Source organism: Loxodonta africana, chromosome 2, assembly GCF_030014295.1.
Source record: "Loxodonta africana isolate mLoxAfr1 chromosome 2, mLoxAfr1.hap2, whole genome shotgun sequence".
NCBI lineage: Eukaryota > Metazoa > Chordata > Mammalia > Proboscidea > Elephantidae > Loxodonta > Loxodonta africana.
In genome coordinates this window covers 92,423,624-92,445,726 of record NC_087343.1, presented here as the reverse complement: position 1 = coordinate 92,445,726, position 22,103 = coordinate 92,423,624, and the positions used below count along the sequence as shown (strand labels likewise).

At 36.6% G+C, this 22,103-nt stretch overlaps 1 pseudogene; it reads right to left on the bottom strand.

Moving 5' to 3' along the window:
- Window positions 1-661: 661 nt before the first annotated feature.
- The window catches only part of LOC100654580 (probable ATP-dependent RNA helicase DDX49), a 72,811-nt pseudogene continuing 51,369 nt past the window's right edge, over window positions 662-22,103 (bottom strand).

The window sequence follows — 22,103 nt, the reverse complement described above, 5'->3', positions numbered from 1 at the left end:
TTTGTTTGCTTTTATACCAGTACCAAAAGAAAAAGAAAAAGATTTTCACTGAGATTGTGTTGAATCTATAGAAGAATTTTTGGACAACCTACATGTTTAACAGTACTGCAATTTTCCATTCATGGACATGCTGTATCTCTCCACTTATTTAGACATTCGTTAGTTTCTTTCAGCAAGAACTTATACTTTTTGAGGTTTGATAGCAGCTAGTAAATAGAAAAAAACTAATTTTGGTATATTGTCTTTTTATCCTACAACAATGATAACTTCATACTTTAGTTCTTTGACTTTTTAGATTGCTTTAGATTTTGTATATAAGCAACCATCTTGATTTTGAATGAAAGCAGTTTTAATTAAAAAAAACACATGCTTATATCCTTTTTCCTTTCCTCCCCCCGTTCCTTTTTTTTTTTTTTTTTTTTCAGGGAGCACAGAAGACTCATTTATTGAGCCCTTCTGCACAAGATATGTGTCACTCTGGAGCCTCAGAACATCCCTGTGAAATGAGATGGACCCCCATGTAATAAAAGGTGAAACCAAGGGCAGAGGGGGACCCTAGTCTGGGGTTTCCTGTGTATGTAGTCATTCTGACCTGACAGCTATGGACCAGCCTGGGGCTGCAGGGTGGAGGAGCTGTGGGCTGCTGTTTAAGGATATCCATAAGTTCCACTCTTGGTGGCTGCGCAGGCCCAGGGGACAGCTGCGGCCAGGGAAGACAGCTGTAGGTGCCCAGATAGGTTCCTCAGACCCTCAGCTTGATGAAGGAGTCCCAGGTCAAGCCTTGGATAAGTAGGGGGCTATGAGAGTTTCAGTCCTGGCTTTAAGCAGATGCAGGGACTGTTGGTGACTCAGGCCACGTCCTGGGCTGGTGAGGCTATGGGAGAGGGATATGGCGGTCTAGCCCTGGCTCTGAGTGGGTGTCCCCTATGGCTAGCCCCACCATCAATGTCTGCTCCACCTTCTCCCTGAAGTGCTGGTTCTTCTGTTTGATCTTGGCCAGTTCACCTTGCACTTGGCCTCCAGGTTGGGGTCTTTCCCCTCTAGGATCAGCTGATTCTGCTTGTTGATCTTTTCTTCCAAGTTGGCCTTTCCCAGTTTAATTTTGCATTCTTGCAGAACCTAGTTTGACCTGTGTGAGAATCTGCAGCACTTTTACCTCTGCTATGGAGACCTCCTCTGGCTTCTTTTTAAAAAGAAAAAAATTTTAAAGAATTTTATTGTAATGATAATATGCGTAAAGATATATGCCATCTCAACAATTTTACATGTACAACTCAGTGACGTTGATTACATTCTTCAAGTTGTGCAATCATTCTAGCTATCCTTTTCCTCATGGAGCCCTGGTGGTTCACTAGGCTGCTAACTGAAAGGGAGGCAACTGGAGCCCACCAGTCACTCTACCACCTGGGAAACCCTATGGGGCAGTTCTACTCTGTCCTATAGTGTCACTATGAGTCAGAATTTACTCCATGGCAATGGACTTTTTAATTCTTTTCCAAATCATTCCATCACCATTTATATAAGCTCAATGCCTCCTAAGAAAAACCTACCCCTTTTCCTCTCCTTCCCACTCCTGGTAACTACTAATCATCTTTGATTTCTATATATTTACTAATTTCATAAAAGTGAGATCATACAATATTGGACCTTTTTTTTTTCACTCAACATCATTTTCAAGGTTTATCTATGTTGTAGGACTTTCAGCTTCTTCTTGGTCTGCAACTCAGTGGTGTGTATCAGGTGGATGTGCTGTTGCATCACCATTGCGATGGCCATGCCCGGCCATCCTACGTGGCTGTGTGGTTGACTGGTGGATGTAGATCTTGGGGAGCCTGGGGGTGTTGTGGTTGCTGACAACCTGCATAGTGGGAATGTCCAGGCCCCTGGATGCAATCAGGATCCCTCTGTGGCTATCAGGATGTGATAGATGCTAAACTTCAGCTTGCCCTGGATGGCAAAGCGTTCTTTCTGCTTCATCATTGAATGTAGAGCCACTGTGGGAAACTGAATTTCCTGGGCATCATGCACAGGAACTGGCAGGTCTTGCATGTGTTGGTGAAGACTATGATGGCCCAATCATCAAGTTTGCCCTGAATCAGGTCCTTATTCTTATCGGGCACCAGCAGGTAGTGCTGGTCCAGCTGTTCCACCATTCAGAGGAGGGCCTGGTTGGTGGGCAGACCTTGCAGCTTCCTTAACAGATGGGTTAGCATGATGCTGAAGAGCAGTGTCTGCCTGCAGATTGGCACCACCTTCAGGATTGTCTCTAGGTCTGTGGTGTAGTCTGTGCAGTCCTACTCTAGCATGCTGTCTGCCTCCTCCAACACCAGGAAATGGATCTTCTTGATGCTGAAGGTATTGGAGCTACAAAGGTGGTCCAGCAGGCTTGGCGTGGTGGTAATCACCTGTGGTTTCCGAGAGAACTCCATCGCTGTCCATATCACCAGTGATGTTGCACTTTGCAGGCCTAGAGTCTTCCCCAGGACCCGGTACTGTCCTGCCATCTGGTAGGCCAGCTGCCTGGTAGGTATCAAGATGAGGCATAAGTTGACATGGAGGCCCTCTGATAGCTTTTGCAAGATGGGTAGAACTAATGTCACCATCTTGTCACTGCCAGGCAGTCACGACCACTAGAATGGCATGAATGCTGCCGAACTTCACGGGTGTGGGCTGCTTCAAACCCAATGCCAACATTGTTTCACTGGAAATGATGACAGCCCAAGCTCAGTGAAGCTAATGATACTCACTGTCCTTATTTGTTTTCCTTATCTATTTTATTGGCTGGAGACCTGGCGGTTCAGTGGTTAAACATTAAGCTGCTAACCAAGAGGTCAGCAGTTGGAATCCACCAGCTGCTCCTTGTAATCACTATGGGGCAGTTCTGCACTGTCCTGTAGGGTCACTATGAGTCGGAATCAATACCACAGCAACAGTTTTTTGTTGTTGTTGTTGTTATACTGGCTAAGGCAGTGTCAATAAAAATGATGAGAGTGGAGGTCTATTTGCTTTTAAGTTCACAATTATACTACACAAACCACTCTGTGTATACACTGTTGGTAGCTGGCAGATTTGAGTCACTATTGCTCTGTTTTATTCTTACTAGTCAGAGTAATCATAGTGACATTAACAATATTAGCGACCTTATATCAAACACTTCATACCGTGGATTCTGCTAAGTCTTTTTTGTGCTTTTCTCATTTAAATCTTATAAAAGCACTATAAGCTTTGGTTATATTGTTGAACAAGGAAAACTGACCTTTCTAGAAACTCAAAATCACTCAGCTAGTAGTGGTGGAATTTACATGGGGTTTGAACTCAGGTAATTAAAAAAAGAAAAAACTTTACCACTCCAAAATCAGAAGCTTTTTTTTTTGTCATTTCTGCTCTGTCCTATTAGAACACAATGGACTCATCAGGTAACAAATATTTTCTATTTTCTCCCATCCTAAGAAATTCCTCTCTTGACCCATATTTGATGCTGGTAGTTCCCCATTTCTCTGTTTCAGTCCACAAACTCATTAAATGATTGTCACCATACAGACAGTATCTCTATTTCCTCACCTCTCATTCACTCCAGTCACTCCAGCCTGGCTTCTATCCCTACCGCTCCACTGAATCTAATCTTATCAGTGTCAACTGTATTCTACATTTTGTCAACTCCTTTGGTCATTTTTCTCTGGTAATTTATTATTTTATTTGAAAGCAGCATAAAATACATTTGATCATTTTTTTTTTTTTTTATTTTTCCAACGTGAGTTTTGGTATAAAAATCATCTGCTGAGTGAAGTGTCACTTGAGTGGGGATAAGAAGGGATTATGGGAGACTATTGGGAAAGCTGTTGGTGATACTGTAATCGATGACAGATAGTAACAGATTGGACTGGGATATTGGGAATTGGGAATGGAGGTAGAGATAAATGAACAGAGAAAACAACATTTGGGAAGTAAAATTGGCAGCTATTCAGGACTGATAAGGTTTGGTTCACTTTTGAATATATTGGAATTGAGGAGCTCATGAGACATCCAAATAGAGATATTGGATAGGCATTACCCATAATGGACACATACTTTGGAGAAAAAATGGAGATAGAGTTAATTTTGAGCATCATCAGTGTGTGGATTGAGGCCATGGGCTTAGATGTGATCACTTAAGGACAAAAGGGTAAATTGAAAGAGAAGTCTTAGCAAAGAACGTGCTATAGTCTGTAATGTATTCCAGTTCTTCATTCACATAAAAAGATTTCTATAGAGTAAGCTTGGATATATAGGAAGTGACAAGATAACCCTAGCAGTTGTTCTTTTTATTCCTTGTCTCATGTGATGTATATATCTTTCAGTTTGTGATGAGATATAATGTAGTTGAAGGCACACAAGCAGTAGATTTTGTCACACCCGTCACTCTACTTTTAATAATACATTTCAGCGATTGAGCAAAGTCTAGCATGATGTATAAAGTCAAAATCCAGTATAATAATGCTATAATTGATTATGATGATGGATTTTGATGTACATATGTTTTTTATACTTTAAAAGAAAAAGTCTGGATACAACTATGAAATTCATTTAGTGCTTTGTTGTTGTTTGGGAATATAATGTTCCTTTTTTTTTTCTTTATGTACTTTTAAAGTGCTTTAGCTTTAATGGTTGAGCTTGCAGTAAATAATATATGTTTGTACTCTAAACAAATAGATTTTTAAAAAATGTTAGAAATGTTATAAATATATAAATTTAAGGTGGAAAACTATAAAGTAACAAAATAAAAGTATATCATGCTTGCACTGGGAAAAAGAAAGTATGTTTTAATACATTAATAATAAGAGAAGCAGAAGATGAAACATACCCATTTTATCACAGAGGTTGTTATATGCATTGGAATCTTATTAATAGTTTGCTGGTTCTAATTACCATGGGCTGATAAGCTGGATAACTTACTTTGGAATATTCTTTTCCTAGGTGGATAAATAGAGGTGTAAAAAAGCAAAGAAAGGAGAAGAATTTTAGTACCCTTACATGTAGGAAACCAATTAATTACCCTGAAATTATCCTTTTGTTCTGATGTCATCTCTTAGTAACATAAACAAATCTTTTGAATAAAAAGTAAATTATTGAATTTATTCAAACCTTTGATATTTAATAAGAGAGAAGGAAAGGGTTGGTTGTTTGACTTTATATTTTCAAGCATATTTGATAGCCAGATTTTCCATTTAGCTTTTTGAGGAGATGATAAATGACAAAGTAATTGAATGCAAAAGACCTTTACTTTGGAATTCCTTGTAGTTAAATTCAGAATGCTCTGATATATATATATATATATATATATATATATATATAAAATCACAGAAGGCATAGTGTGAAATGGAGAATTTGCCTGGAAATCTGAAAATATATTGGGAGATATATTTTTTCCAGAAACGTTGCCAGAGATTCATTAATTGCATACTGCACAATCAATGCATATTAAGCAGAAATCAGTTTATTCAACATGCATAAAATTCAAAACATCTGAAACATCCCAGCTTTCCTATTTTTATAATTAATGCAAACTTGTAAAACCAGCTTTAAATTTTATGAAATTATAAAAGACAAACTCTAATCTTTCCCCAAATGATGCCAGTTTTTTTCTTACATGTCCTTCTAATGGCTTAATCCTTTGAGATTATTTCTTAAATGTGTAATACTCAGACCTAAAAGTCATTATTGTAAGCAATGACTTTTTTAAATGTGGAGCCCTAGCACCATTCTGAACCGGGACCCTTTAGGAAGCTTCTTTGAGCTCAAGAATTTAGGTAAGATTCTGCTGATACAGGCTCCTTAGAATAATATTCCGGGGGAAGATTACAAATCTTTGTTTTCTGGGAATGCTGTCTTTCTGGAAATGTATGCTGCTACCAAAAAAAAAAAAAAAAAAAACCAAACCCACAGCGGTCGAGTTGATTCCAACTCAGAGCAACGTTAGAGTACGGTGTAGAACTGCCCCATGGAGTTTCCAGGGACCGCCTGGCAGACTCAAACTGCTTAGGTTTTGGTTAGCAGCCGTAGCCCTTAACCACTACGCCACCTGGGTTTCCGTATACTGTGGCGGAAAATATGTACTCAAGTATGTTATGAAGCTAGATTTAAAAATCAAACTGATTAAATTTGTTAAATGAAATGTTTCTTTCTTTTCGAGTCCTTCTGGGATTTATTTTCTAATTAATCTTGAGCCGTGACGGATATCTGGTTGTAACAGAAAGCAGCTTCGACATCTTAGTGGATTTACTTCCCTTCTGGTCAGAAATAAACATGGTAACTTAGTTGAATTGAGGCAGAAATCATGGAATTATTGCTCAAAATCCCTTGTCAGTCTCAGATAATAAACTCTGTATATCCTGGCTAGATTGCCATTTTGTTTAGCTGTGTAAACTAACCCCACCCAACATTCCTGTGCCGCCATTTCTTTTAACACCTCCTCCACTGGCTACGCATATACTTCATGGGCTAAGTTAAATAAGGTGACTTTATTTCATTACTTGGTATTTTTAACTAAATAGTTAGAATTCAAGGGGTCATGACTTCTATACCAGCAGTTTAGAAATGGTACATACTAAAGTTTAGTATTTCAAAGAATTTCTGAAGTATTTTTTTGGTGAAATTTGCATAAAGTAAAATTAATCATTTTAAAGTGGACATCTCAGTCGCATTTAGTACATTCACAATGATGTGCAACCACCATCTATATCAAGTTCCAAAACACTTTCTTCTGCTTAAAAGAGAACCAGTATCCTTTAAGCAGTCATTTTCTAGTCTCCCAGTCTCTAGGCTCTGGCAACCCTCGATCTGCTTTCTTTGTCAATGGATTTACCTATTCTGGATAGTTCATATAAATGAAATTATATAAGATGTGACCTTTTATATCTGTCTTCTTCCATCTAGCATATTTTCAAGGTTCATCTAAGGTGTAGTATGTCTCAGTACTTAATTCCTTTTTATGGCTGAATAATATTGCATTGTATTTGTATGTCATGTTTTATCATTCATCTGTTGATGGACTCTTGGGTTGTTTACACCTTTTAGCTATTGTGAATAGTGCTGCAATGAACATTTGGAGTATTTGTTTGAGTACTTGTTTTCAGTTCTTTGGATATATACCTAGAAGTAAAATTTGTAGGTCAAATTTTGATTCTATGTTTAACTTTTTGAGGAACCACCAAGCTTTTCTGCAGTGGCTGCACCTTTTACATTACCATTGGAAATGGACGTATGTTCCAATTTCTCCACATTGTAGCCAACACTTGTATTTTCCAGTGGTTTTTAAAATTATTTATTTATTTTTTTAACCACAGTTATCCTAGTGAGGGTGAAGTGGTATCTCATTGTGGTTTTGATATGCATTTCCCTAGTGACTAATGATGTTGAACATCTTTTCATGTGCTTGTTAGCGGTTTGTGTATCTTCTTTGGAGAAATGTCTATTAAAGTACTTTGTCCGTTTTTAAATTGGATTGTTTGTCTTTTGGTTGTTGACTTGTAGGAGTTCTTTATATTTTCTGAACCCAAGACCCTTATCAGATGAAGTCCTTTTCTATTATTAAAACTGAATATTTTATAAAATTGAATGAAATTAAAAACTCAAACAGTAACTTTATGGGCAAATCTATGTGGCCAATTTTCTGTTTGTAAAATGGGAGGTTCCAAAATGTACAGGAAACAGAGAATGTAACATAATGAACGGTAGTGTACCCACCACTGTGCATTATCACACTTAGTGTTTCACCATATTTGCTTTATTTTTAAAGCAATAAAGTATTACAGATACATTTGACACAACGTCCAAGGCCCCACTTTTCTCTCTCCCTAAGAGTCACTACTCTCTTGAATTAGTGTTTGTCTTTTACGCATATGTTTTAAAATCATTGTACATATGCATATACTCAAACATAGTGCTGTCATTTTGCATAGTTTTGAATTAAAATAAATTATATATTGTATATGTTTTTGTATTGCTTACTTTTTTCTCCCAGTTTTATGATATTGAAAATTTTCTATAGAAATATGCAACTTGGTCAATTAATTTTAACTGTTTTTCTGTGGTTATTTGTATGAAAACACCACGATTCTTTTTAGGCATTCCCTTATGGATGGATATTAATGTTGTTGTGAATTTTTTCAAAATTATAAACCATCCTATAAAGAATATTATGGTGCATATATATATATATATATATATATATATATCTTTTGTGCAGATGTATCAGAATTTATCCAGGATGTATACATAGAAGCAGATTTGTTGGATGCGAGGGTATAAGTGAATCATCAGCTTTACAAACATGGCCAAATTATTGTCCAAAGTGGATGCGTTCCCACCAACAGTATAGGAGGTTTCCAATTTCTCTGTCTTTTCATTAAAACTTGATATTGTCTGACTTTTAATTTTTTGCCAGTCTGAGGCAGATGAAAGGTATTTTATACTGTGTGATTTGAATCTCACTCATTACTGGTTATGTGTATCATTTTTTTCTTCCTCTTGGAATTGCCTTTCATCTTTTGAATATTTTTCTAATTGGTGGTTTGCTTTCTCTTATTAATATTTAGATGTTCTTTATAATTTTTTTGTAATTTTTGTAATAATTATCGTTATTCATATTAACAGCAAATATCTTATCCTAGCCTTTGGCCTTTTTTTTTTTTCTTACTATTTATTTTGAAAGAGTTATAGATTTATAGTAAGTTGCAAAAATATCTAGAGATCCCATGTACCCTTTACCTAGTTTCCCTAGGACATAACTGTAATACACATCAAAACCAGAAAATTGATATTGATATAATATGTGTGTGGTTCTGTCATTTACAACATGTGTAGATTCATATAACCACCACAATAATCAAGAGAAAGAACTATTCCGTCAACACAAAGATCTCCCTTGTGCTATCCCTTTATAGTCACACCCACCTCCTTCCTTCTCCACTGTCTTTAACTCTGGGCAACCACTAATCTGTTCACCATCCTTATAATTTTGCCATTTTGAGAAAGCTATGTAAATGGACTCATCCAATATGTGACCTTTTGAGATTGGCTTTTGTCACTCAGCATTATGACTGTGAGATTTTTGAATTTGTTATATTTATCCATAGTTTTCCTTTTTATTCCTCAGTATTATTCCATAGCATAAATGTGTCACAGTTTAACCATTCACACATGAAGAATATTTTTTGTTGTTGTTTCAAGCTTTTGATTATTACATATAAAGCTGCTACAAATATGTCCAGGTTTTTGTGTGAACCTAAGATTTTGCCTGCCATAAATGCCCAGGACTGCATTTTTTTTATTTTATGGATTGTACTTTTGGTATCATGTCTAAGAATTTTACTAAGCCCTAGGTATGAAGATTTTCTCTAATGTTCTCTTCTAAAAGTTTTATAGCTTTACATTTTACATTGAAATCTATGATCCATTTTGAGTTAATATTTACATAAGGTGTAAGGTTTAAGTCAAGGTTCATTTTTGCCTGTAGATGTCCGTTGGCTCCACGCCATTTGTTGAAAAAAACCAAAAACCAAACCTGTTGCCGTTTAGTTGATTCCAACTCATAGCAACCTATAGGACAGAGTAGAACAGCCTCATAGGGCTTCTAAGGAGCAACTGGTGGATTCAACTGCCAGCCTTTTGGTTAGTAGCTATAGCTCTTAACCACTGCTCCACCAGGGCCCCATTTGTTGAAAAGACTGTCCTTTACCTATTCAATTGCTTTTTGCACCTTTGTCAAAAATTAGTTGACATACTTAATCAGGGCTATTTCTGGATTCTCTGTTCTGTTGCATTGATCTGTCTGTCCTTCTGCCAAAACCACAGTCTTGATTACAATGACTATACAAGTCTTGAAATCATGTAGACCGATTCTATCCACTTTATTCTTCTTTTTCAGAATTGATTTAGTTATTCTAGTTCCTTTGCCTTTCCATATAAATTTTAGAATAACCTTGTCTATATGTATAAAAAAATCTTGCTGGGATTTTGATAGGAATTGATTAAACCTGTATATCAATTTGAGGAGAATTTTCTTAGATAGTCTTGGTTATTTATAGTAAGAATTTTAGGATCAGTTTTTCAAGTGTCATGGAAAACATATCTTTATGATATTGAATGGTCAACCATTAGCATATTACCATGTTTTAATTTTACTTTTTCGTTTTTCTCTTTATATAAATGTAATTATGAAGTTACATTCTTTGTGGGCCTCTTTCACTTAGTATTATGCTTGTGATATAGCTCCAAGTTTTTGCATGTATCATGATTTGGTCATTGCAATCACTTCTTGTGTTGGATATGTTTCTCATACTATTATTATTTACTATTTATCATAGATTTTTCCCTTTCTTTTTTTTTTTATTTGTTTCATTGGATTTTTCCTTCTACTAGTTTAAATGCTATAGATATTTATTTTCTTTAGTGGTTGCTTTGTATCTTTTCTAACTTAAATATTTAATTATAAACTGAAAACTAAATCTATATTTTATTCAATATTTAAGTCCCCTTCTTAAAACAATGACCTTTTACTACTTTTTACCTATTGAATACTCATTTGCTTATCTTGTCATTTTTTATCAAAAGTTTTAATATTATGAATTCTGTGTTCTACTTGTTTTGTTGTATTACTTGCCACCATCTGCACTTTCTTTTCTCCTTGGTGAAGTACATGTTTAAAATGTTAGTGTCACTTTTTACCTGAATGCTTACTATCTTATATATATATAGACAAGGAATAGTTTGCATATATGTACAAACTGAATCCAAAGAAGAAATAACCCATGGAGATCTAGTTAAGATTTTTTAAGTGGAAGTTTGATACTGAATAATTTCATTTCAGGGATTAGATAACAGACTTTTACCTTTTTAACTACATGTGATTACTCTTTAAATATATTTCTTGTCTTCAAAATGTATAATTTAGAAAATAAGTCATTTTGTATAATTACAGTTTAACCAACCTATTGCTTCAGATAAAAAAGTTAGGGGGTAGACATAATTATAACCATGCTTCAAGAAAATTGTGCATCACTGACATTCAAATTATAAGTAAAAATCATTTGATTTATTTAGCCTGTTTCTACTTAACCTTATTCTCAACCTGCACATAGGTGATCTCAGCAAAAAAAAAAAAAAAGTACAGGAAGAAAGAATGAAAGAAAGTTGAAAAAGCAAAAGACCATGACTATACAAAGAATGATGTTTTCAGAATTATTCCAATTCTTCCTAACTCAGAATAGCAGCTTTCTTTTATGTTCACAAACAGCAGGACTTATATTGCGTTTGTCCTTCTCCAAAATAGTAGGTACTAGATTTTCATCTTTTCTAGTTTTTATTGCGCTGTGTTTATACGAAAACAACATAGAAAACAAATAATTAATTTATCTTAAATGTGTTTGTGTTCTTTTATCCCAATTTGCATGTTTAGATGCCACATCAGTTACTTCAATTAGTCAAATATTTGCCTACTTATTGTTTTTAAGGAACTCTAAAAGATACTGTCTGGGATATAAAGACACAAAATTACCCTCAAATCATTTATAGTCCATTTTAATGATTACAGATTCTCAGGAAAAAAATACGTAAATCTAATTTCTTGGTTACCATATGCAATTTAAGCATTGACAAGAAATGACTTAGATTCTGAAAGGGGGAAATCAAGATTCTGTCGATTTTTCTAAGTGGAAATTGGCCTACTTGTTTTTTGGCCTACTTTCTTAACATAATGTTATTTTTCTGCTACTCAATGAGAATAGAGCAACAATGGCTTCTTGAATGATTATTCACAAGTAATGATTCTTATATCCTTTTGATAGACAATAACTGTAAACAGATGGTGCTCTGTGCAGAATGACTGATTCTTCCATATGTCAGTTGCACCTTAAGGCTTCATGCTTTCCCGTGCATGAAGACAACTCTTGAATAACATAAAGGAGATGCCTTTCATGCTTCAGATTGCTGTCTGAGCAGTAAATACATGCAAATTACAATATCTTGGAATGATTCTGTGTAATCCTGGCACAAGCAGTGTAAGAGCATTTATATGGGTTTGCTATAAGGAGTCCTGGTGGTGCGGTGGTTAAGAGCTATGTCTGTGAACCAAAATGTCGGCAGTTCAAAGCCACCAGCCACTCCTTGATGGGGTAGCTCTACTCTGTCTTACAGGGTGGCTATGAATCAGAATTGACTCAATGGCAATTGGTATAGGCGTCTATAACAACAACAAACCATCACCCTTCAGAGCGGATGCATTTTATTTTGTATTATGGATCCTACCACTCTGAGTGGTACCCACTGCCTCGACGGCAGTGGGTACCACTCTTGGGGTAAGACTAAGCTATAAAACAATGTCATGGCCATAATGTATTACCAGTATTGGTAAGGAAAATCAGAGATGATTTCAAAAACTGGGATTGACTTGCAACTGTTGGCTTCATATTTAGGCTAGTATACCATAGTACTGAGTACAGAATAGAATGTGAGACTTGGGTTTTCAGATGAAACCTGAATGTCTTTTCTTTAAAATAAACGAATCTATAGACCATTTAAAAACCAGGTTGCTACAAACTTCAGTTCACAGGTGAGAGTTTCTATTTTTGTTTGACATAAATTCTTTATCTTTACCAGGCAATGGTATTTTATTGGGATGACAACCTTTAAAATTCACATTCTTATGTGCACACATACACACTCATGCATTCACAAAAACACAGTGATATTGGCAGTTTAGTTATCTTGAAAGATGTATATATAGTATTTTAAGAGGCAAATATTTGAGAAAAGAAATTCCAAATGGAGGAAAAGACATGGATATGTCCTCGAATTATTTAGATCATGTGAATAGTTTAATCCAATTAATCCCAACCTTAACTTTATGCATGGGGTCTGTGAAAGAGAGAAGATTACACAACAGTTTGTTGGAGTGATGTCTTAGAAAATAATTCTAAGATATTTAGATTTTATTTTGCAGGCAAAGGGGTGGGGGATGTGCTAGAAGACTAGACAGAATAGGCTAACCTACTGAACCAGATTTGGCTAGTATATTCCCAACCAGCAACCTCCCAAATCTCAGTGGCTTAACAAAATAAACATTTTTCTTCTGCCCATATTATCACCCAGCGTGGGTCATTGGAAGGGTCTACTTCCCATAGTTATTTAGAGATACAGGCTTCTTCCACCAATTACTAGGGCTTCAATGTCTTCTGCTGGAATCAAACTTAGTGGGTGGGAAGTTTTTGGGGGCTCAGGCACAGAGAGCACTTCTCTCTGCCCACGTTGTCTCAGAACTAAATCACGTGGTTCCACCTAATCTCAGAGAGTAGAGGACAGATAGTCTAGTTGTTTGTCCAGGAGGAAACGGCAGACACATATTAGTCTCTGCCACAAGGTAGGACCCTGGCATGAGTAGAACAGTTTATTAAGAATAATCTGGAATAAATAATGAGTAGAGAGAAGGAGAAGTTGGAGGTGGAGTCGGTCCAGAGTAGAATATTTAGGACCTGGTTATATGGCAAATGATTCTGCTTGGTACTAACCTAAGGTTCAAACACAGCCAGTGGCACCATGGAAGAAAGGCATGGTGATCTGTTTTATTAAATATTAGAATCAAGAAAACCCTATGGATAAGATCTACTCTGTAACACGTGGGGTTGCCATGAATCAGAATTGACTTGATGGTAACAGGTATTTATTTATTTATTTATTTATGGTTATAGAGAGGGTTTAGGCAAAAATTTTCAACACATGTTTCTACCCACAGCATTTTGAAATGACCACATCTCTAATTCAGAGGTACTGTGAAAATTTTGTTTAAAACATGGCTTGTAAAAATTACCAAGCAGGACACTCTTTGTATTCACCAAAATGTATGTATTCGTAGCCTAACTTTGCCTCTACAAACCTCATAAGATGATGATAAAGGGAAATGGTGACAGTGAGTTGAGTCCAGAGTAAAGTTTTCAGTAATAATAAGAATTGTCTGTCAAGGCAGGTGGCTTTGAGTATAGAAAAAAACAGAGAGATCCCATGTAAAGATATGGAGAAGAGGATTTCTACCTGAGTAGGGCAGTCCAATAGCTTTCATGAACTACCTGTTTTAACACATTACAATTACATTCATTTGAAAGACTGGTAACTTTGAGTAAGGAGGAAGTTTACAGACTTTTTTTTTTTTTTTTTAATTTCAAAGTGAGCTGAGAAACAGTACCAGGATGTGATCTCATTTGTCTATAGGCTCAGGAGGTTGTTTGGACCAGTTCTATCATATGAGCCACTCATACCAGGTTCCATTTTTAGATAAGGCTAAGAAATTCATGAATCAAAGAAGGGGCCCTTTACTACGTACACAACTAATTTTGCAAATAGCTAATGTTGTAGACACAAAATTGTGTGAGGTCTTTCACCTTTGACTTTTATCTGTACTTGAGAACTGGAGGTTGATACAGATAACAGTGTTATCTGAGATTATTCACTTAATTATTTTTTTTTAAATATTTTTTATTGTACTTCAGATGAATGTTTACAGAGAAAACTATATTCTCATTAAACAGTTAATACACATATTGTTTTGTGGCATCGGTTGCCAACATCAAGACGTCAACACTCCCCACTTGTCGACTTTAGCCTCCCCATTACCAGCTTTCCTGTCTCCTTCTGCCACCTTCCTGTTCTTGCCCCTGGTTGGTGTGCCCATTTATTTTGTTTTATCTTATGGGCCTGTATAATCTCTGGCTGAAGGGTGAATCTCAGGAGTGATTTCATTACTGAGCAAAAAGAGTCTCCGGGGGCCATACTCTCAGGTTTCTCCAGTGTTAGTAAGTCTGGTCTTTTGTGTGTGTGTGAGAGAGAGATAGAATTTTGTTATACATTTTTCCCCAGCTCTGTCTGGAACCCTCTATCCTGATCCCTGTCAGAGCAGTTGGTGCTGGTAGCCAGGCACATTCTAGTTGTGCTGGTCTGTAGAAGCTGTGGCACTTGTGGTCCATTAGTCTTTTGGACTAATCTTCCCCTTGTATCTTGGTTTTCTTCATTCTCCCTTGCTTCAGACGGGGTGAGACCAGTGGAGTGTCTTAGTGGCCACTCATAAGCTTTTAGGACCCCAGACGCTACTCACCAAAGTAGAATGTAGAACATTTTCTTTGTATACTATGTTATGCCAGTTGACCTAGATGTTCCCAGAGACCATGGTCCCCACAGCCCTCAGCCCAGTAATTTGGTCCCTCAGGGAGTTTGGTTGTGTCTATGGAGCTTCCATGACTTTGTTTTCATCAAGTTGGGCTGGCTTCCCCAGTAGCACTTACATTCTTTCACTTGAAGTTTTTGTTTTTCTTTTTCTGCTCTCGTGTCCTTGACTGTATTCGTTAGGAAAATAGAAACTATTTTAACTAATTTGTGTACGAAGGTTTACTTTAGGAAATGGAGGCTCATACAATTGTTGGGGGAGCTGAGGAGAAATACACCAGGTAATTTTCCAACAGACATCAACCTAAAAAATAAAAATGGGTAGTTTATAATAATTTTTCTGGACACTGTGGTAATAGCAATTTCTGGGAAAGAGCAGTTGATGTCAAATCATCTCATGGCAACCCAAAGTGTATCAGAGTAGCACTGTGATCCATAGGGTTTTCAATGGCTGATTTTTCAGAAGTAGATCACCAGGCCTTTCTTCTGAGTAGCCTCTGGGTAAACAAGAGTATTAACCATTTGCACCATTCCCAAATCCAAAACCCGCTGCCATCAAGTTGATTCCGACTCATAGCAAACTATGGGACAGAGTAGAATTGCCCCATAGGGTTTCCAAGGACCAGCTGGTAGATTCGAACAGCTGAACTTTTGGTTAGCAGTGAAGCTCTTAACCACTGTACCACCAGGGCTCCTGGCACCACCCAGGGACTATTAATCTCTAGGAAGCTCCCACCAACTCTCTCAATCTGTATTTGTGAAGAAGATAGTTTGTGAAAACTTGCCAGGAAACTGCTTTGAATCTCGGATCTGTCCCTGTAACTGGCTGCAATTGCCTAAGGGAATTGGATTCTCCTTGTCATATACCAAACCAAACCAAGCCCATTGCCATCGAGTCGATTCCAACTCATAGCGACCCTATAGCATAAAACCCTTTTAATCTTGTTAGTGCCTCTCACTGGAGAGCTCTAACCCAGAATCAAATAAAGAATGGAATTCTGTGAAATGTAGTCCCCAGTTCCTCCTCTGAGACACTACAGAGGTGTAGGAAGAGAGTGGTGGTGATTCCAGTATTGAACAACTGAGATCTAGTATAATGAGTATTGGTTTTAAATTGGGCTTCAGATACATGATTTACAGCTCTGTCTTGCTTTGATGATCTAATCAGATGCTGTCTCTGGTTTACTGAAGAAACTATGTGACATTTGCTTAACTCATGCATAAGGAAGGCTCTCTGGAGGTGAAGAAAATTATAGGAGAGTTAAGTTTTGGGAAACTCTAAACTTGGAGTGAGACTCTACAGGAATGGAAAACACCTTTACACAGTAGTAATTCAAAGGAGATAGTACTATTATTTGAGTCCCTGCAAGGCTCACACTTAAGTTCTCAACTACTAACCAAAGGAATGGTGATTCAGTTTTACCCAGAGGCACTTTGGAAGAAAGGAAGCCCTCGCGATCTGTTTCCCAAAAGGTCACAGCCTTGAAAACTCTATGGAGTGCAGTTCTATCCTGCAACACATGAGGCCGCCATGAGTCAGAATTGACTGAAGGGCAACTGGTTTAGGTTTTTAGTACTGTTACTTGGATAAACTCTGGTTTTACATTTGAAACAGAACAAGAATCCAGGCTGGCATTCTTCTCATGGTATGTATTAACCTATTTAACGCATGTTTCAGAGTTCCCAACACATGTAAGTCACTTTGCAAGGAGTTAGAAATACAGAAAAGAACCTTCAAACATTGTTCCTATACTCAAAAAGCTCACAGTCTTGGCAGAAGGCAGACACTATGATAATTATGAAGGGAAAATGCCAATTCTTTACAATAGTACTTTGTTTTGTTTCTTATCTGTTAGACTGACACTTGTTAAGGCATGAACAATGGCTGCTCATATGTGGTAGCCTTGGAAAGAATATTTTTGGCTTCACCTTGACATCCTGGCCACTTCCCTTATAGTAGGTTCCTAATATGTTGAACTGAGTTAGCTGTTCTGCTTCTCCATCCCTCAACACACTCCCCAATCCCAATTATTATTATTCTTGATGTTATAATTTCGGTTTCAGAGCAAAATTTCAGCTCACAGTTATGTTAGACATTTTTTTCGAACAATTTGTTAATAATATTTCCCAGCTGTTTTTATTAATTTCATTTAAAGCACATAGTGCTTTGCATTTTTATAAGTCTAATGGGTCCTGTTTGTTAATTTATTGGAATGATGTTTCACACTATGTTAAAGCTGTTATTTATTATTTCCTCCTTTCCCCCTGACATTGAGGCCATTTGTATTTTTCATGGTTCACATTGCTAGCTGTGGAGTCTATTAATGTAACATTATTAATATGTATTTCAATTGATTTTCGTTTCCTGTCAGCAATGCCAGTGTGATTCTAAGGAAATAACAAGCCGAAGAATAAAAATAAGGATAGGAGAACAGAAAATAATTAAAATTTCTGTTGAAAGGCATGACAAAAGCTCATTCTTTTGGCAATTTTACACAAGCTGAAATTATATGTAATTATACACATACACATTAAAAATATACATTTATAATTGATAAGAAAGCTTAAGTAATGATATTTTCCTACACAGTGTTTTTGTTCATCTGAAGTGTTTTCACTAAGGGGAGATAAATATTCAACCTCTCCTTGCTCGTGCTCACATATGGTGATTATAGTATGGCCATTTCGTTGTATAAAAAAAAAACCAAACCCAGTGCCGTCGAGTCGATTCCGACTCATAGCGACACTATAGGACAGAGTAGAGCTGCCCCATGGAGTTTCTAAGGAGTGCCTTGCGGATTTGAACTGCGACTCTTTGGTTTGCAGCCGTAGCACTTAACCACTAAGCCACTAGGGTTCCCATTGTATAGTATTACGAATATGAGCATGCAACAGTGTCAGTGTATATGTTTATATATATATACACACACACATATATACAGTATCTATGTATGTATATATATTCCTATAAATAATATATATATGCGTATACATACATACACACAAGTATGCACACACATACATACAAAGGTTATGCAGCCTACTTCAGTCATACTGATCTATGTTAATTGAAATTGGGCTTAAAAATCCTGTCCTTTAAACAAATATGGAAGTCTTTTTTTCAAGTAAAACAATTTATAGGCAGCCTTGTGCTGTTACTTAAATAATTACAGGAGAATCCTTCTTATCTGACATGAGTATGCTTTGCAGAACAAAAAAGGACTTTTTAGTTAAAATGATAATACATAATTAGCATGTTATTTTAACTTAAAACACAATAAATGTGCATTTATTCCCTTCTATTTAGATGTAGGGTCAAGAAGTGTTTTTGAGTATGTTTGTAGTAATCGCAGTTCCGCCACGTCTTCCTTACATATGCCACGTTCTTCAAACAGTGCGATTTTCAGTTTTGGCTTCATTCAAGGGAAGTGAGAACTTAGATACTTTTGAGACGATTTAAGGATAGAATCATTCTAGATGTTTACCTGCTTTACCCTCAATTTTTTTTTTTTTTTATGGTTCCCTCAGCCACAAGTAATTCAGCTGAAATTTTTAATATTGTTTTCCTTTAATGTGTCTTTCCTGATACTATAATTGGTGCTACACACAATGAGTTTCTAGACTTTTCAGCCTCACATTTCACTGATTTACACAATATTTAGATGAATTTCTTAATTAGCAAAACTACTGGCATAAGTGGATTTGGAAACTATCATAGATGATTCTCAGTTGGTCATTTTACAACCTAAATGGTGGAAGCAAAATTAGAGGTAGCCTGTTGCCCATTACCAACAAGCATTCATAGTAGGTTCCATAGAGGGAATGGAGAGTACCTATTAGTTATGGGCATTGAGGATCAGGATGGTTTACCCGGGGAATGTTTAATTAGTTGAGTTCAATAAAAAGGGTTTTTATTACATTTTTAACCTTTTCAATATGGTTAACTGGGTGACGGTGCTTACCACCAGTCCTTTCTAGGCATGACATCCTCATTGCTGGATTTTCACTTGTTTTCTTGTCCTTCAGAGTGTCTTTGATGCATAAGGTCAAGAAATATACCTGGGAAATATGTTTTCAGCACTCTCGCATATCCAATGCCTTTCTGCTGCTGAACTGATGGTTTTTCTGGAACAGAATTTGTGGATTAGTCCTTCAGAGTTAGGTAAATATTGCCTCACAGGCTCCTTTTAGTGTTGCAGAGCAATCTGGACCTGTTATTTCTTACTTCTTTGTGCATTACTATTTTTTTCCCTGGATGGTTGTAGGATTATTTTTTTACTTTCTAACCGTGATAATTCCACTAGCTATTTCTCGGTATTGTTTTCTTTCTATTTATTTCCTGAAATATAACATTCTAAGACTTCAGATTGAGGTTTCTATGATGAACAAATACTTTTTTTTCCCCTCTTGTTTATTTGACTATTGCTTTTGCTCCACCTATCTGATATACATTGACTAGATTTTGGGAATTTGTTCTCCATACGACTTGTTTTCATTGTTCTCATTTTAATTCTTTTATCCCTTTCCCTATCTTCTAGGAGAATTTCTCGTGTTTTCTTCTACATCATTAATTTGATTTTCTGCAGTATCTCATACACTCTCCAGTTCATTATGTATACAGCTCAGAAACCAAAATTTTGAAACAAAAAATATATTCAGTCATTCCCTATCTTAACTTTCCATTTTATTGGTAATTTATTCCAGATTCATACCTGTAGGGTTTTTGTGAAATATAATTTTTTTTTCTGTTCCAGCAGTCTATCTACTTTGAAGGAAAGCAACTCATAATATTTATAAAAGTGGATATTTATTTCTTTAAAATTCAGAACTTCTCCTTGGCCTGTGATGCTTCTGTTCTTGTTCATTCTTATAGAAGGCAATCTATTCCAGCTCTGCCACTTACTAAGGGGATGATGTTGGGAAAATTATTTCAACTCTTCGTACATAAATGTCCTTATTTATAACATGTTGTTGTTGTTAGGTGCCGTCCTGTCAGTTCTGACTTGTAGCAACTCTATACACAACAGAACGAAACACTGCCTGGTCCTGAGCCGTCCTCACAATTGTTGCTATGCTTGAGCTCATTGTTCCAGCCACTGTGTCAATCCATCTCTTGGAGGGTCTTCCGCTTTTTTGCTGACCCTCTACTTTACCAAGCATGATGTCCTTCTCCAGGGGCTGATCCCTCCTGACAGCATGTCCAAAGTATGTGAGACACAGTCTCACCATCCTTGCTTCCAAGGAGCCTTCTGGTTATACTTCTTCTAAGACAGATTTGTTCATTCTTTTGGCAGTCCATGGTATATTCAATATTATTCACCAACACCACAATTCAAAGGATCCACGATCAACACCCATGGAAGCAACAGTCAAAAAAAAAATCAAATGGCATATTACATTGGGAAAATCTGCTGCAAAAGACCTCTTTAAATTGGTAAAAATCAAAGATGTCACCTTGAGGACGTAGGCAAGAATGACCCAAGTCAGGGTATTTTCAACTACCTCATATGCATGTGAAAGCTGTCCAAGGATAAGGAAGACTAAAGAAGAATTGATGCCTCTGAATTATGGTGCTAGTGAATAATATTGAATATACCCTGGACTTCCACAAGAAGGAGTAAAGCTGCCTTAGAAAAAGTACAGCCAGAATGCGCCTTAGAAGAGAGAATGGCGAGACCTCATCTCACATACTTCGGACGTGTTATCAGGAGGGATCAGTCCCTTGAGAAGGACACCATGTTTGGTAAAGTACAGGGTAAGAGAAAAAGAGTGAGACTCTCAATGAATGGATTAACACAGAGGCTGCAACAATAGGCTCAAGCATAACAATGACTATGAAGATGGTACAGTACTGGGTGGTGTTTTGTTCTAATGTGCATAGGGTTGCTATGAGATGGAACAGACTCAACTGTGCCTAACAGCAACATGTGTTGGAATTGACTCCACAGCACACAACAAACAAATAAGACTCGGTAATTTTGTTGTTCCTGAAGAAAGCAAAGTATTGGTGTAACTTCCAGCTGTTCTTAATTTTCAAGATACTATGAAAAAAAAATTTTTTTTTATAGCTTTAGAAATTGCTTAGTGATTGCCAGAATTTAAATTCTAAACACATAGACAGAAATTTCCCTGCATTTTTTAACAGGGATAGCATTATTGTTTCTTAAACTGCAATTAAAAAGCATTTGTTTTCTTCTGAACTCTGTTTTTAGAACTTCCAGATTATACAGAACAGTATTACAACAAGAAATTTCATTGGAATTTAGAAGGTCATGGTTCTTAGTTCAACTCTCTTACATTTGAGTTACTGATTTTTTTTTTTAAATATATGTTATCCCTCCTACACAGATTACTTTCTTCTCACGTAATCACATAATGCCTGTCAAAAAAATGCATTTTTTTTAGCTTTTTTTTTATTATTGTACTTTAGATGAAGTTTTACAGAACAAACTAGTTTCGCATTAAACAATTAGTACCCATATTGTTTTGTGACATTGGTTACCAACCCCATGATTTGTCAGCAGTCTTCCTTCTTGACCTTGGGTTCCCAATCACCAGCTTTCCTGTCCCCTCGTGCCTTCTCATCCTTGCCTCTGGGCTGGTGTGACCATTTAGTCACATTTTGTTTTATTGGCTTGTCTAATCTTTGGTTGAAGGGCGAGCCTCGGGAGTAACTTCATTACTGAGCAGAAAGGGTGTCTGAGACCATTCTCTTGGGGTTTCTCCAGTCTCTGTCAGCCTAGTAAGTCTGGTCTTTTTTTTTTTTTTTTTGAGTTAGAATTTTGTTCTACGTTTTTCTCCAGCTCTATCTGGGGCCCTCTATTGTGATCCCTGTCAGAGCAGCCAGTGGTCATAGCTGGGCACCATCTAGTTGTGCTGTGCATATTCATTTTGATCCAGAAATTCCACTTCTGGGA